The sequence below is a fragment of the Panthera uncia genome, chromosome X (genome assembly GCF_023721935.1).
Source record: "Panthera uncia isolate 11264 chromosome X, Puncia_PCG_1.0, whole genome shotgun sequence".
Lineage (NCBI taxonomy): Eukaryota > Metazoa > Chordata > Mammalia > Carnivora > Felidae > Panthera > Panthera uncia.
In genome coordinates, this window is record NC_064817.1 from 111,226,175 (window position 1) to 111,239,439 (window position 13,265).

The 13,265-nt window shown below is 43.5% G+C and overlaps 1 pseudogene; it reads right to left on the minus strand.

Moving 5' to 3' along the window:
• Nucleotides 1–2,692: 2,692 nt before the first annotated feature.
• LOC125932022 (serine/arginine repetitive matrix protein 1-like) lies at nucleotides 2,693–7,147 on the minus strand (annotated as a pseudogene).
• Nucleotides 7,148–13,265: the final 6,118 nt, after the last annotated feature.

The following is a 13,265-nucleotide window of genomic DNA, read 5'->3' on the forward strand; positions in this document are numbered from 1 at the left end:
TGGATAAATCACTCCTCCTCTCCAAGGTAGACTGAGCAAAGGAATGGAGAGAGACCAGGTGACCGGGAATGTACTTAGGGAAAATCCTTCCACACTGAAATCAGAAGTGGGGAAAAAGTATTCCCCATTTAACAGAGCTTGCTTAATTATTATTGAATTTGTCTTCCATTGGAAAAGCGGAATAAGTAAGGTAGGCAGGCCACGGTGTTCTTTGTTCATCCTAAGAAGGCTTTGGAAAATAATGTTTTGGAATTGCTTTCTAGGAAACGTTCTTTGTTACATAAAGCCATACTGTAATAGAGTGTGAGCCAATGCATGATACAAGTGTATTTTGTTTGCACAAATGTATGCATGTTCCATACAAATTGTCCACTTTTTCTTGGCCCTCAGTGTTTGTTGTCTCTCCCACGTTTCACTTGTGGGGCTTCCACATGTGACAGTTTGGGCCAAGATAAACCAGATTGGTACCCAGAGCTTCTGAAGTAGAATCAGAGGGTACAGCCAAATCATACCTGAGAAAAGCACAACCAAGTCTTCAGTGTTGGAAAAACAGTATGAAGTTTTAGGTCCAAGATGTGAGGTGAGACTGTAAATAGCATAACAAGTCATAAGGGTCAATGTCAGGATGAAAAGGATTGCTTAGGACACTGAACAAAAGGTAGGTTGTGAAGCAGATCAGAACAGAGATTGTAGGTAAAAGTAAGGGTGCCCCTACATTGTGGGTGAAGGTGGAGGTGGCCTGAATCCATGCTGTGGATGTGATTTTCAAAGGAGCTTTGCAGGGCTAGATGTCAACTGTATTCAACGCATGCTCTATGAAATCTTGGGAAGGATTGGATCCATCATCCTTCCACACTCCCTTGTATTGTCTGTTTAAGCCAGGTGTGTGTAGAGTTGGGTAGGAAATGGATTGCTTACATGCTACAGTGGTTAGAGCAAACTTGTAAGCAGCTTTCACAACCACGTTGGGAGCTATGGAACAGTAGTGTTGCCCTGGAGGTTCCTAGGTTAACTATGTTAGCATCTTGTTCAGACTGGGCTCTAGCATTATGGGGTAAGGTGTAAGGGGATTCTGTCAGTTTCTCTTCAAGACGAGGGCTTGGAAATAAGGCTCATGCGTTTTTGTAAATGTTTATTATTATCATTATTTATTTTTGAGAGAGAAACAGAGTATGAGCAGGGGAGGGACAGAAAGAGAGAGAGAGAGAGAGAGAGAGAGAATCCAAAGCAGGCTCCAGGCTCTGAGCTGTCAGCACAGAGCCTTACATGGGGTTTGAACCCACAAACTATGAGATCATGACCTGAGCTGAAGGGGGACACTCAACCGACTGAGCCATCTACGCCCCACCCCCTTTTTAATTTGAGTATAATTGACACACACTGTTACATTAGTTGCAGGTATAGTTATCCAACAACTCTATACAGGTTCATGTATTTTTTACCGTCATTACATATCATATCAAAAAAAGCACTTAGGTGAGTTTGCAACAAGTGCCCATTACTTCTACCCTAGTGAGGTTCTGTTAAAAATGTTCACTCAGATTTACGTGCAACTACATACAGGAATGTTCACTCCCCTCCAAATGTTTCTGTTGAAGTCTCCAATAAGAATTACCTTTCAGAAATGTCACGCAATAAGTTTTTGATTAAGATTGTGATTTTCTTTAGGTGCAATCAAATAAATTTGTTATTTAGAACTGGCCATCCAAAGGGACATTTTTTGATCAAAAGTTTGATAGATAGCTGAATTGGGAGAGTTAAACGGTTAAGACCTACATGTGTTTCACTTCCTGCAGATTTTATTTTTTATTTTCATCGATGAGAAATTAGGCAAAATTATTGAAGTGCTAGCATTTTAATTTTAATTCCTTTGTTAAATAAATAATACATTAGCTATCCTGCCCCACAGGGAAGAATATAATTGAAATACCGAACTCATTTCTTTGATACAGAAATAGTAAGAGGTAATGGCATACATACTCTGACACTTTAGCCACTTTTTGGAATCCCTGGGAGACTGGGTGGGTTGATGTAACAATGTCACGTTTTTGGTAGAAACAAACAGCTTCCTCCAGTTATTTCTGTACCAAAATCTATTCATTTCCAGGGTAGTTTGTTTCAGAAGTTTCTATATCTAGCTAATGTAAGAGTATCTTTGAAGTCTCTTATGAAGCTTTGTATTACATATGGAGATTTAAAAATTAATATTATATATTACATATGGGGATTTAAAAATTAATATTATATCATACTTTGCTTTATAAAACGATGTGGCCCTCTAATGAAACTGAACACTTTGAGAGTCTAGGAGTGGTTCATTGAGGAGTAATTCAGGACAGGAATGGATAGACACAAAATAGAACAATCTTAGTTATGAGATGGTGATGTCAATGGTGTATCTACAACATGGCCCCACTAATTCCTTACTAAATATAGTAGTGACAACTGCTATTATGGGGCCATTCGTCCATGTATCACACTATTCTGTAATTATTTATGTGTCTACTTCCCTCTCTGCAGTGTGAGTTTTTCAGGGCCACAGTCCCTGTCTCATTCATTTCTCTATTCCCTGCAGTGTTCAACTCTGTGCCAGGCCAAACACAGTTGCTCTGTTGCTTGCTGTTTGCTTTGTAAAAGAAAATAGAACTGTATCGATTTTTCTTTTTTTAATTTAGAAATTTACTCTGTTTAATCCACAAGCTTTATATAGCTTTAGTTTAAAAACAACAACAACAACAAAACAAAACAAAACAGAAACAATGAAAACAGCACACTGTTTCAAAGTCTGGGCCCTTCCAGCCTTCCAAATATGAGAGCTCTGAAAGTTGTATATACCAGTTGGAAGAACAAGACAAAATTATGAATGGAGCTGTGACATTTCATAAAACAAACTTTTATATAACTGAAGGATCCTTCCTGGAACTAGTTAATTGCCTTTACAAAAAAAACCCACAACAGAATAGAATGAAATTGCAGTGTTCCAAACCAACTTGTAACACATCCATATAAACCCAGTGTCCTGGCAAACAACATGCTTTCATTTTCTGTCTCATCCTAGAGCTCAAATCCGGATTCATTTCACCGGGGACTCCACAGGCAACAGGAAAGATTGTGGCATTAAAATAGTTTATACTTCTGTGGTAGTTCAACAGTGGTCTGGGCTAGCCTGCAAACCATATAAGGTTGGAAGCATTATAACTTAAATGGGTGCTAAGATTCAAATAAGAAAAAAATAAAGAAAAAAAATGAAAAGAAAGAAAAACCTCTGGGAATAGCCAAGGCCTTTAACCACAAGGATGCCAACAATATTTAAACCCCATTTTTTAAAAAGGGGATTTTTTTTTTGGCTAAAATATTTCACTGTAAATGAATTTATGTCAGCTGTCCAACAAAAGAATGTCACTAACACACTGTGGACACTATTCACAGTGTAAATCTGTGCCCTTTTTTTATACAGTGAACTTCAATCTAGCAATTATTACAACAAATGTATATAGTTTAAAGCTCAAACACACTCTAGCAATTTTGAAACTGAATTGCATACAAACCGAATAAAATGTACATCGTGACACACGTTCCCACCTAAGACTGTGGGGACACTTGAGCCTTCTGCATCGACCTAGCACCTTTTCGCGCAGGCGGTTTTCTAAGTCGTCGAGGTTGTCTTTGGGCTCACTTTTGGTCTCCTTCTTAGGCTCAGGCTCTGCCTCTGATTCCTGCTGTGCTGTTGTGGTTGTGGGAGCAGCAATGGCTGCAGGGGCTGAGGCCACGGCCTTTTCCTTCCTGTGTTTTGTGCTTCTTGTGCTTATCCTTCTTATGTTTCTTGTCCCTCTTTTTCTTCTTTTTCTTTCCACCTCCTTCGGGGTCCGAGTTCCTCGCCAGAGATGGGCTTGGTGTTGGGCTTTTAGCCTTTTTGACCGGTACTGCTGGTGACCAGTTGGTAGAGGGTGACTGAGACTGGACAGGAGACTGAGGTGCTGGGGTTTTTTAACTGCTGGCTCAGGAGATCTTGAGACAAATCAGGAGGGTGAGACCTTCCTTATAGACTGAGGACTTGGTGAGGGAGCCTTTTTTGTCTTTTTGGTTTTTCAGAGTTCTGGAGATGCTAATGGGCCTCATATGTGGAGACGGGGACTGCCTTCTTTGGGCTGATGATGATGCTCCTCTTTGAATGGGTGGAGGACTTGAGGAAGTCTGAGGAGCTCGAGACCATGGTGAGGACGAATGCCGTTTGTTTGGTTGTGGTGACTGGGGCTCCGAGGTAGATTAGCTCAGGGAAGACACTTTCCTATGCTTTTATGATAATGAAGGCGAATGTCTCTTGGTGACTGGGGAGCTTCTTCGGGAGGTGGAGAATGGGAGACCTGACAGTTTGGTGGTGAAGATGGCAATTTCCTGCATTTAAGAGGGGAGGGGGAGAAGCCATTTTTCCCTTTGGAGGCAGAGAAGGAGAGTATCTCTGCTGTACTGGAGGAGAGTATCTTCTTGGGGAAGGTGAGTGCCGATGGTGGGGGGGTGGGTGGAGAAAAGGAGTCCTTCGTCGAGGTGGCAGCGTGGGAGACCTGCGCCTATGAAGAGGAGGGGCAGGAGAAGGAGAACGGAGGCTTCTGGTGGATGGTGGGAAGGGGCTCCCCCTCCATCTACCACGAGGAGAAGTCTCTTTCTGGTGCTTTCAAGGTGATGGAGAGGTACTCCCAGAAGGGGGATGTCTCCACCACCTGCCTACCTCACTATTCTTCACATGGGCCCTCTTGGGTCACTCATCTTCTGAGGAAGAAGAGGAACGAGAATCAGATGAATACTGCTGGTTCTGTCATCTGTACTGATGTTTCTGCTGCACAGAATCTGCTACAGCTATTTTGCCACCTTTATTTTCTTCCAATTCAGGTAACTCTACTTTTCTAGGCTTAGGTGCTGCTGAAGGGGAGTCTTTTTTCTTGGTACCTTTGTGTTTTGTCGCTGAAGTTCTCCCTGGAGAGACAGAACCAGGACTTTTTCTTGTACGGTTTGACTGCTGAGGTGTTTGGGAATGATGAGTTTTAGGCGGTGGAGTTGCTGGAGGTGATGGCCTATGCCTTCCCCTCAGAGGACTTGCTGAAGGAGATAGCCTACCACTTTTTTGAGGGGGGCTGGATGTCCTCTCAGGAGCATTCTTTGGCGGTGACCAGAAACCAGATGAAGAGTATGATGAACTACTTCCAGACAAGGATGCTGATGAACGAACGCCTTCGCCTCACTGGAGATCTACCCCTCCTATACCTGGGTGGAGGCGGCATTCCTCTTGGTGGAGTTCTTCTTCGAGGAGATGGCCACCTTCGAGGTGAGTTTGATCCTGATCGGGATCTATGACACCGTCTAGGTTGAGTATGAGAAGGAGAGCAGACGGTGTCTGGGATCTTGATTTTGAATGTGACTGAGATCTTGGTCAGGTTTCTCCTTCTCTTTCTTTTTTGGAGTTTTTCTCCAGAGAAGATTCTTTAGACTCTGGTACAGGTTCAGGTTTGGGAACTTTCAGGATGTCACTAGTAGAAATGGCCTCTTGTACTGAAGGTCCTTTTACTTTCACTGATGGTTCTGGGAGCTCTGGAGTTTTTTCCTTCTTTTCTGGAGCAGGGGAAGGACTCTGGCTCTTGGTTCTGTGGTGGGGACACTGAGAATAACTGCGCTTTCTCTCTCTCCCGACAGGGGAAACTCATCTTCTAGGGGAAGGACACCTGAATTTGCATCTTCTTGGGCTTCCAGACCTCTCCCTTTTTTTCTCTGCTGCTTTCTTTTTCTTCCTTAACCCTCTTATCCTTGTATTCATCTTGCTTTTTCAAAGATGCCAACTTTTCTTCTTTAATTTGTCTCTGTTTTATTTCTTCTTTCTTCAGTTCTAGAGAAGCAGAAGGGATTCCAGCAATGTTTTCTCGTGCACTTAAGAGCTGGGGCCACAGTTCTCCCATAAATTCTCTGGCACTTTTTCCATTCAAAAGCCCAGTCAGGTTGATTTGCATTATTTTTGAGACTGGATTCTTCACTTCCAGCTCATTGAATATAAACTCAATCACAACATCATCCTCAAACCCACGGATTTCTATTACTCGTTTTGTTACCCAAGGCTTTATAACCTCCAAATTTACTTTGCTCATATCCACCTTTTTTTCCAGGCATGCTGCAAATTTCAGCTGCTTCAGTAGCTTCTTCTGTTTGTTGCTGAACCGACTGTCCTTTTCTGCACTTGTTCCAGAATCCCGTGTCCATCTTGCTGCCTCTGTATTGATTTTTCTTATTGTGATGTCAGAGTTTTCATACCCCAAGCTCCAAACTAAGACTGAGATATTAAAAATTTGTACTGTCTTCTTTCCCCCATGCCTATTTTCTTTTTCTAGTAGATGCATACCCTCGATCTCAGCTATTGGATCCACCCTAATGTAAACTTTATGTAGTCAGGGTAGAGGTGCATGCTTGTATATGTTTTTAACTTGTGTATATATTGGGCTGATATTTGAAGGCCATAATAAGATGGGTCATGTTTAGATCTTCTAGGTCCTCTATGGGAAAGACTGGCGAAAGCAACCAGCTGTCAGCTCATCAAATTCTTCCCACTCCTCCTGGCCCTCAGAGCACAAGGCAGCTGGTTTGCCGAGGCTTATGCTCTACGCTTGCTAAAAATGATTTCCAGCCTAAATCCCATTTTGTTAATTAGTGAATCAAATGTCAGTTGTGCTTTCTATGAAGTTTTTCTGTATTTTGAAATACAAGTATATGTGATGGGGGTGGGAACGGGATGATATTTTATGTGTTCCAATAGCATAAGTATAACAGTTTTCCAAATGTCTGGTTTTGGCAATTTCGTAACTAACAGAGGCTACCCGATATAGAACCTGGTGTGAGGCTCTTTGCCTTGAATACTTTGCTATTCTTCTTCTGGCATCACTGCCAGTACCCAGCACCAGGGGATCCCCTCTCATCTTCAGAGCCTTCATGAGTTATCTACAAATAGTAGTGCAATCGACAATTCAAGATACATGACGCCCAGAAAATAAACATAGCAGAACTTAGACATATACAAATATTCACTTCATCCTAAAGATCCTGCCATTGCTCAAAATATGTCCAGAATTCTTTTTGCTTGTAGAGGCAGTCATCCAGCTAAATGAAGACATTTTTCTTATAACTTTACTTTAAAATAGGGGTGCCTGGGTGGCTCAGTCGGTTAAGCGTCCAGCTGTGGCTCAGGTCATGATCTTGTGGTCTGTGAGTTTGAGCCCCACATCAAGCTCTGTGCTGACAGCTCAGAGCCTGGAGCCTGCTTCAGATTCTGTGTCTCGTGCTCTCTGCCCCTCCCCCACTCACACTCTGTCTCTCTCTCCTTCAAAAATAAATAAACATTAAAAAAATAAAAAATAAATAAAATAAAAAATATCTTGGGCTGAGGACATTATTACCTACCCGATTCAGTGGTTTGGTTGGGTCACTTTTAAATATACCCCCAAATCAAAAATGGGTTCACAGAATAAAGAGTTCCCACCATTGAGGAGAAACAAATGAACTAACCAACAAACCCTGTGAAAGTTCATCCAAATGAGTGGCAATCCACTGGAAGCATCACTGGGATCACTGTATGGCCTCCTAGGAGACAGACAGATTTAGAGGTAACAGCAATCACATCCCAAACTGGATACTAGGGGAGAACGAAGCTCTGACACCAGGAAAACTGTGGTATGAAATTTATATAACTAGCTTATTAACCAGGCTGGACTCAGTGGGGTGAAATTATGAAAGTAATTTGTCGCAATTGACTTTCTTTCTTCTTAATTTATTTTTCAGAGAGAGAGAGAGAGAGAGAACACACAGGCAGGGGAGAGGGGCAGAGGGAGAGAGAGAGAATATTAAGCAGGGGCTTGATCCCACGACCCTGGGATCATGACTTGAGCCGAAATCAAGAATCGGTGGCTCAACTGACTGAGCCACCCAGGCGCCCCTGTCACAAGTGACTTTCAAATCCATTCCATAAGTTCTCCCTTCTTGCTCTTGTACAGAATCTCTGGCAGATTCCATCACTTTTTCAGTCATGTATAGTTTTTAATGAACAATCTCAATCTTAGGGATTAAAGAGCTCAGTCGGATAAAAATCAGAACTTGAGTCTCTTTCAATTTGAAGCTGCTCTCTGGCCTCAGAAGCTTCCAAATAGCGAAGTTGGAGCTGTTGCAGGTTGTGTTCCTGGGAAGCAGAGTCTGCGAGGGTGCCCTTGGGATCAGCACCTGTGGATAGGAAAGGAGGGGAGAGATGAAGGATTGGGTAGGGGAAAAAGTTGAGCTGCAATGCATTGCAGTGGTTTTGGCCAACGTTCTGGGGAGCTCTGAAGCGGAGATGACCCTTCAGAGTTGTCCTGAGTTGGGTGAGGGGACCGGGCCTTTATACCCTGCCTTGATCAGCCATCGCACGAGGGCCACCCTCGAAAGAGCATGTGACCTGAGGCAAGGTGGCTTTTTTTCAGCTGAGGCACTCTCCTAAAGGGGCTGAGAGCTGAGGGCTGTCAAGTGGCGGCACTGCAGGGGTAGGGGAGTGGGTCCTGCATTCCCGCATGAGGAGATGGGCAGCATGTCATGGAGTCCACCAAAGGGGCACAGTCTTTCTTCCATGCCTTTCAGCTCTTGCCCTCCTACTCTTCCACCCATGATGCTGTTTCTGGCTTCACTTGGGCCTCTAGATCTGATGGATGGAAGGAAATGGATGAGATCCTACTTGAGTGGTGCAGTGTGAATCCTGCATTGGCACGCAGGTCTGGGTCTGGGTCTGGTGCACGCTCCAGTGCTGCCTCTTTGGCTTGTGAAGTGCTTTTAAGGACTCTCTGGAGTTACCCGCCACGGTGACATTGCACTGCACCATCTTTACCTGGGTGACACATCCTCAGAATTGACTACTTTTGACTCCTCCCACCACTCTCCTTCTGCTTCCGGCAGTACACCCAATGCTCATTTTCTTTGGAGATATCCCTGCCTTGGTAGCCAGATCTCTTGGGTTGGGTTGTTTCAGGGTGGCTCACACCCATCGACCTTCCCCAGTGTTTCTTGTTCACTGTGGAAAACACCTTTTCCCATTAAACTCTGGCCATGCCAGCAGATCCCCCTAGAGCCCACGCTACCCTTTCATCTTTAGACTTCCAGGTGACAGGAGGAACCAGCTCCTATGTTCTCCAGGAGATATACGTCACGACCTCCAGGTGCTTTTCTTGAAGTCTTTGTACTTGGCTTGTGACTACTATGTCCTTGGTTCTGGTCACTGTGCTTGGAGAAATGTAGGGTGACATGGGGCTTCTTTTTGAGTAGTTAATGCATTAAATCCCGATGAGCTTTCAATTCAGCAAAATCCCCAAGTTTTGAGGGAGCGTGTAATCTCTAGTGCATTCCTTAAATAATTGAGCACCATCGTCACTGGAGGCACGTCCTATGCAGGCCAGGCCTCGTGTATGCTAGGGACGGCGATAAGGCTGGAGGCTTCGCTTGTCACAAAGAGGGCACTTGTACTCTGCCATCCATTTCCAATTGGGAGTCTAGGAAGGCCTGGCTCTGTATGTGTATGAAGTAGAGGCTGCCTGTACTGTGTGATCTCACCATCTCTTAAAGGCACTTGTAGGGAGCTGGAGTGGCTACAGCTTGTCAGTTACATAATCAGTGGTGTCTTGAGCGGTGAGGAGGAGTGAGTAGTTAGAGCTTAGGGATATATGTCCTAACTGTGGCAGTCCAGAAGGTTTCAGAAACTCTGATACAGTCAAATGAACACGCTTTTTACTGTCAGAAGATTTGGGTTTAAGCTCTAATGGTATGCTTTGGGCGAAATTGCACGACTTCCCTGAAAACCGTCTTCTTCATCTGTAAAGCTGAATAAATAATAGCAATTCTATGAAGCTTCGCAGGATGTTTTGAGGACCAAATGCAATGACACACGTGCAAGTAATACAGTAGAGATAGAAAAATATTATAATTTAAAGTGTTTAAAGGTTGAACCTGCTTTGCACAAAGGATGAGAAAGAAGCCTCTTATCTATTGTTATACTTTTTTCATGTTATTCTGGCTAAAATGTAGAAACTCAGATAGTTACGTACTTACACACTCTGACCACACTGACAACATTCTTTACATAGAAATGGGGTAATTTTTCAGGAAGGTGTAGAAAATGCAACCAGTTTGGCAACCCGTGGCACGATTCGCAACTAATAAGACCCTGCATTATCTTAAAAAGTTACTTATTTGGAACAGTGCTCCGGGAAATCTAATTTGAGATCATTTAAATGTCAGTAAATTAAGGGGCCCAGATGATTAAATATGGTGTACAGATATTAAAAGCTGCAGGGATGAAGCGTAAGAACATTATTCTCCCTCTGATTAAGAACTGCTACAGACAGTTCTTTTTCTAGTGTAGTAGTTATTAAAAGCTATACCTTTTATTATACATTTCTGGAAACTCAAGAGTGGATTTGGAAATGTGGAGAGAAAGGAGAATGATGCATTTTGAAATCCTTGAGATCTCTGAGTGCTTTCCCTTGTCTTCAAAGTAAAATTCACTGAAAGCAAACCTGTAGAAGGTGTTGTGGAACTCCTGAAAATTGCAGCCATGGCTTCCGTTCCAAGATGCCCTGGTGCCCACATTAAATTAGGTTTAAAACCTTTACTGAAGGATTCCTATGTCATGGGCAACAGATAATGAAGGGAGAACGAATCCACAGAAGAGTGAGGCGTGATTCTTTTGGAGGGGTGTCTCAGTCTTGGGCAAATGTTCCAGAGCTTTATTAGGCCTAAGAATTGCCTGGAGAGCTTGTGAAAATGCAGATTTTTGGCACTCGATGGCAGAGCTTCTGATTCCACAGGGTTGAAGTGGAGCCCCGGAGTCTGAATTGCGACCAAGAACTCCAGGTGATGCTGATCTACACTCTAAAAAGCAGTGGTCTGGAAGGAACAGCAGGTGTGTACAGAGAACTGTGGTAAAATAGAATACAGAGCCCAGTGGGAGTATAGGGGATGGGTAGATGGCACGTGACTGGTAAAATCTAGGGAAGTCTGCAAAAGGAAGTGTGATTTGAGCTGGGCAATGAGGAACGGGCAGGACTGCTACAGGTGGATATAGTGAGGTGGGGGCGGGGAGAATCAGGAGGTGAGAGGAGGCATTCCAGCTGGAAGGTTAGGGAGCAAAAAGGTAGGCGTGTGAAAGCGCGTGGGGAATGGCACAGTCTGATAAAGCTGGATTGTAAGATGCCTGTAGGATTGAGGTGCAGGGTACAATAAAGAGGGCCGAGTATAGACTGTGGAGTTCTTTGAAGGAGTCTGACTTCATTTTATTTATTTATGACAAATGTTTAAAAAAAATTTTTTAAGTAAGCTCCACTGGCAACGTGGGGCTCGAGACCACGACCCTGAGATCAAGAGTTCTATGTTCTACTGACTGAGCCTGGCAGAAACGCCAAAGGAGCCCGACTCCATTTTAAAGGTAATGGGAGCCTTTGAGGTCCTTGATGGCAGAGCATCGCATTGTTACCTTTGCTTTCACTAGTAACTCCTTCCTTCCTCACAACCTTTTAAGAATGAGAGGGGCGCCTGGGTGGCTCAGTCGGTTGGGCGGCCAACTTCGGCTCAGGTCATGATCTCGCGGTCCGTGAGTTTGAGCCCCGCATCGGGCTCTGTGCTGACAGCTCAGAGCCTGGAGCCTGTTTCCGATTCTGTGTCTCCCTCTCTCTGACCCTCCCCCGTTCATGCTCTGTCTCTCTCTGTCTCAAAAATAAATAAACATAAAAAAAAATTTAAAAAAAAAAGAATGATAGTATTACCTGCATTTGACAGCTGAGGAAACGGAGGCTCAGAGAGTTGTTTTGAGGTCCTAATCTTGTAGCTGGTGCCTGACAGTCAGAATTCGAACTCAAGTTCCTAAGCGAGGTCATTAGGTGGTTCTTTCAGTGGTAGAGGTAACAGGCGATGTCAGGTGCTGCTCGCTGGCTACAGTGGGAAACACGTCCATCATTCATCCGGTAGTAAAAGGTTGTTGCGTACAATGTTAGGTGCTCCCGTTTGTTTCATAATTTTTTTTTAATATTAGAGAGAGAGTAAGTGGGGGAGAGGGGCGGAAGGAGAGAGAGAATTTTAAGCAGGCTCTATACTCAGCACAGAGCCCAACGTGGAGCTCGATCCCATGACCCTGGGATCATCACCTGAGCCAAAATCGAGAGTCCCAGGCTCAACTGACTGAGCCACCCACACGCCCCCATAAATTTTTTTTTTAGAAATCAGATCACACAGTTTAAAAAGGTAAATTGTGTTACATGTCTTGACAAGAACAACAGGAGTCCCCTACCCTCAACCTTACTCCAGTCCTGTTCTCCAGAGGCAACCACATCAACCTTTTTCAGCTTTTTTCTTGGTCTGGAGTATGGAATATTTCCACATTGCTTAGTAATATGCTTCTACAGTTATTACTTGTTTTTGACATTTTACACATCATCCGTTAAGTTGCAACTTATGGAACTTGATTTATTTGTTCCATAAGTTGCAACTTAACGGATGATGTGTAAAATTTGTTAAATGGAAACAGTCTCCCTCTCTCTGCCTCTCCCCTGTTCACACTCGGTCTCTCTTTCTCAAAAATAAATAAACGTTGAAAAAATAATGAATTAAAAATCAGTATTATCTGTGCAAACATTATTTTGATTATGTAAATACTGTACATAGCTGCCAGTTTACTCTCCATAGAATAACAATTCCCTTGTTTGCTGTTTCTTTGTTTTATTTATATACTGCTTCCTACAATTTCCTTAGACCGCAAAAACCGCTTGTTACAATCACACACATCAGGTGTTCTTCCATCCCTTCCTCCCTTCCTTCACTCTTCCCCCCACCTCTTCCGGTCCTTCACCCTGACCTTCCCCACTCCAATCTGGACTGCTTGCTCTCTAAGCCAGTTCCACAGCTGCCATCCTGGGGGCTCTCCTTCACCATTGCCTGGGGGAATCTTCTTCCCTTCTTTCTTCTGTCGATCCCCAGTTTCCTGGGCTCCACCTTATTCATTCTTGGTTTACTTTTTTGTTTTGGTGCAGACCAACTGCAAAGAGCTTGCTAAAAAGGTGTGATATTGCGATGTATAATAAGAAATGTGTATTTGGTCTGGTCCCAAGCACGGAACTCCTAGAACCCTTGTAATTTCCTAAGTGATGAGAGCAACAAAGGTGCCTTTTGTTATGTTAATGATGTAACTTTTGGAAGAGCCCCTAGGTAATGTAACTTTGGGGGCTGAT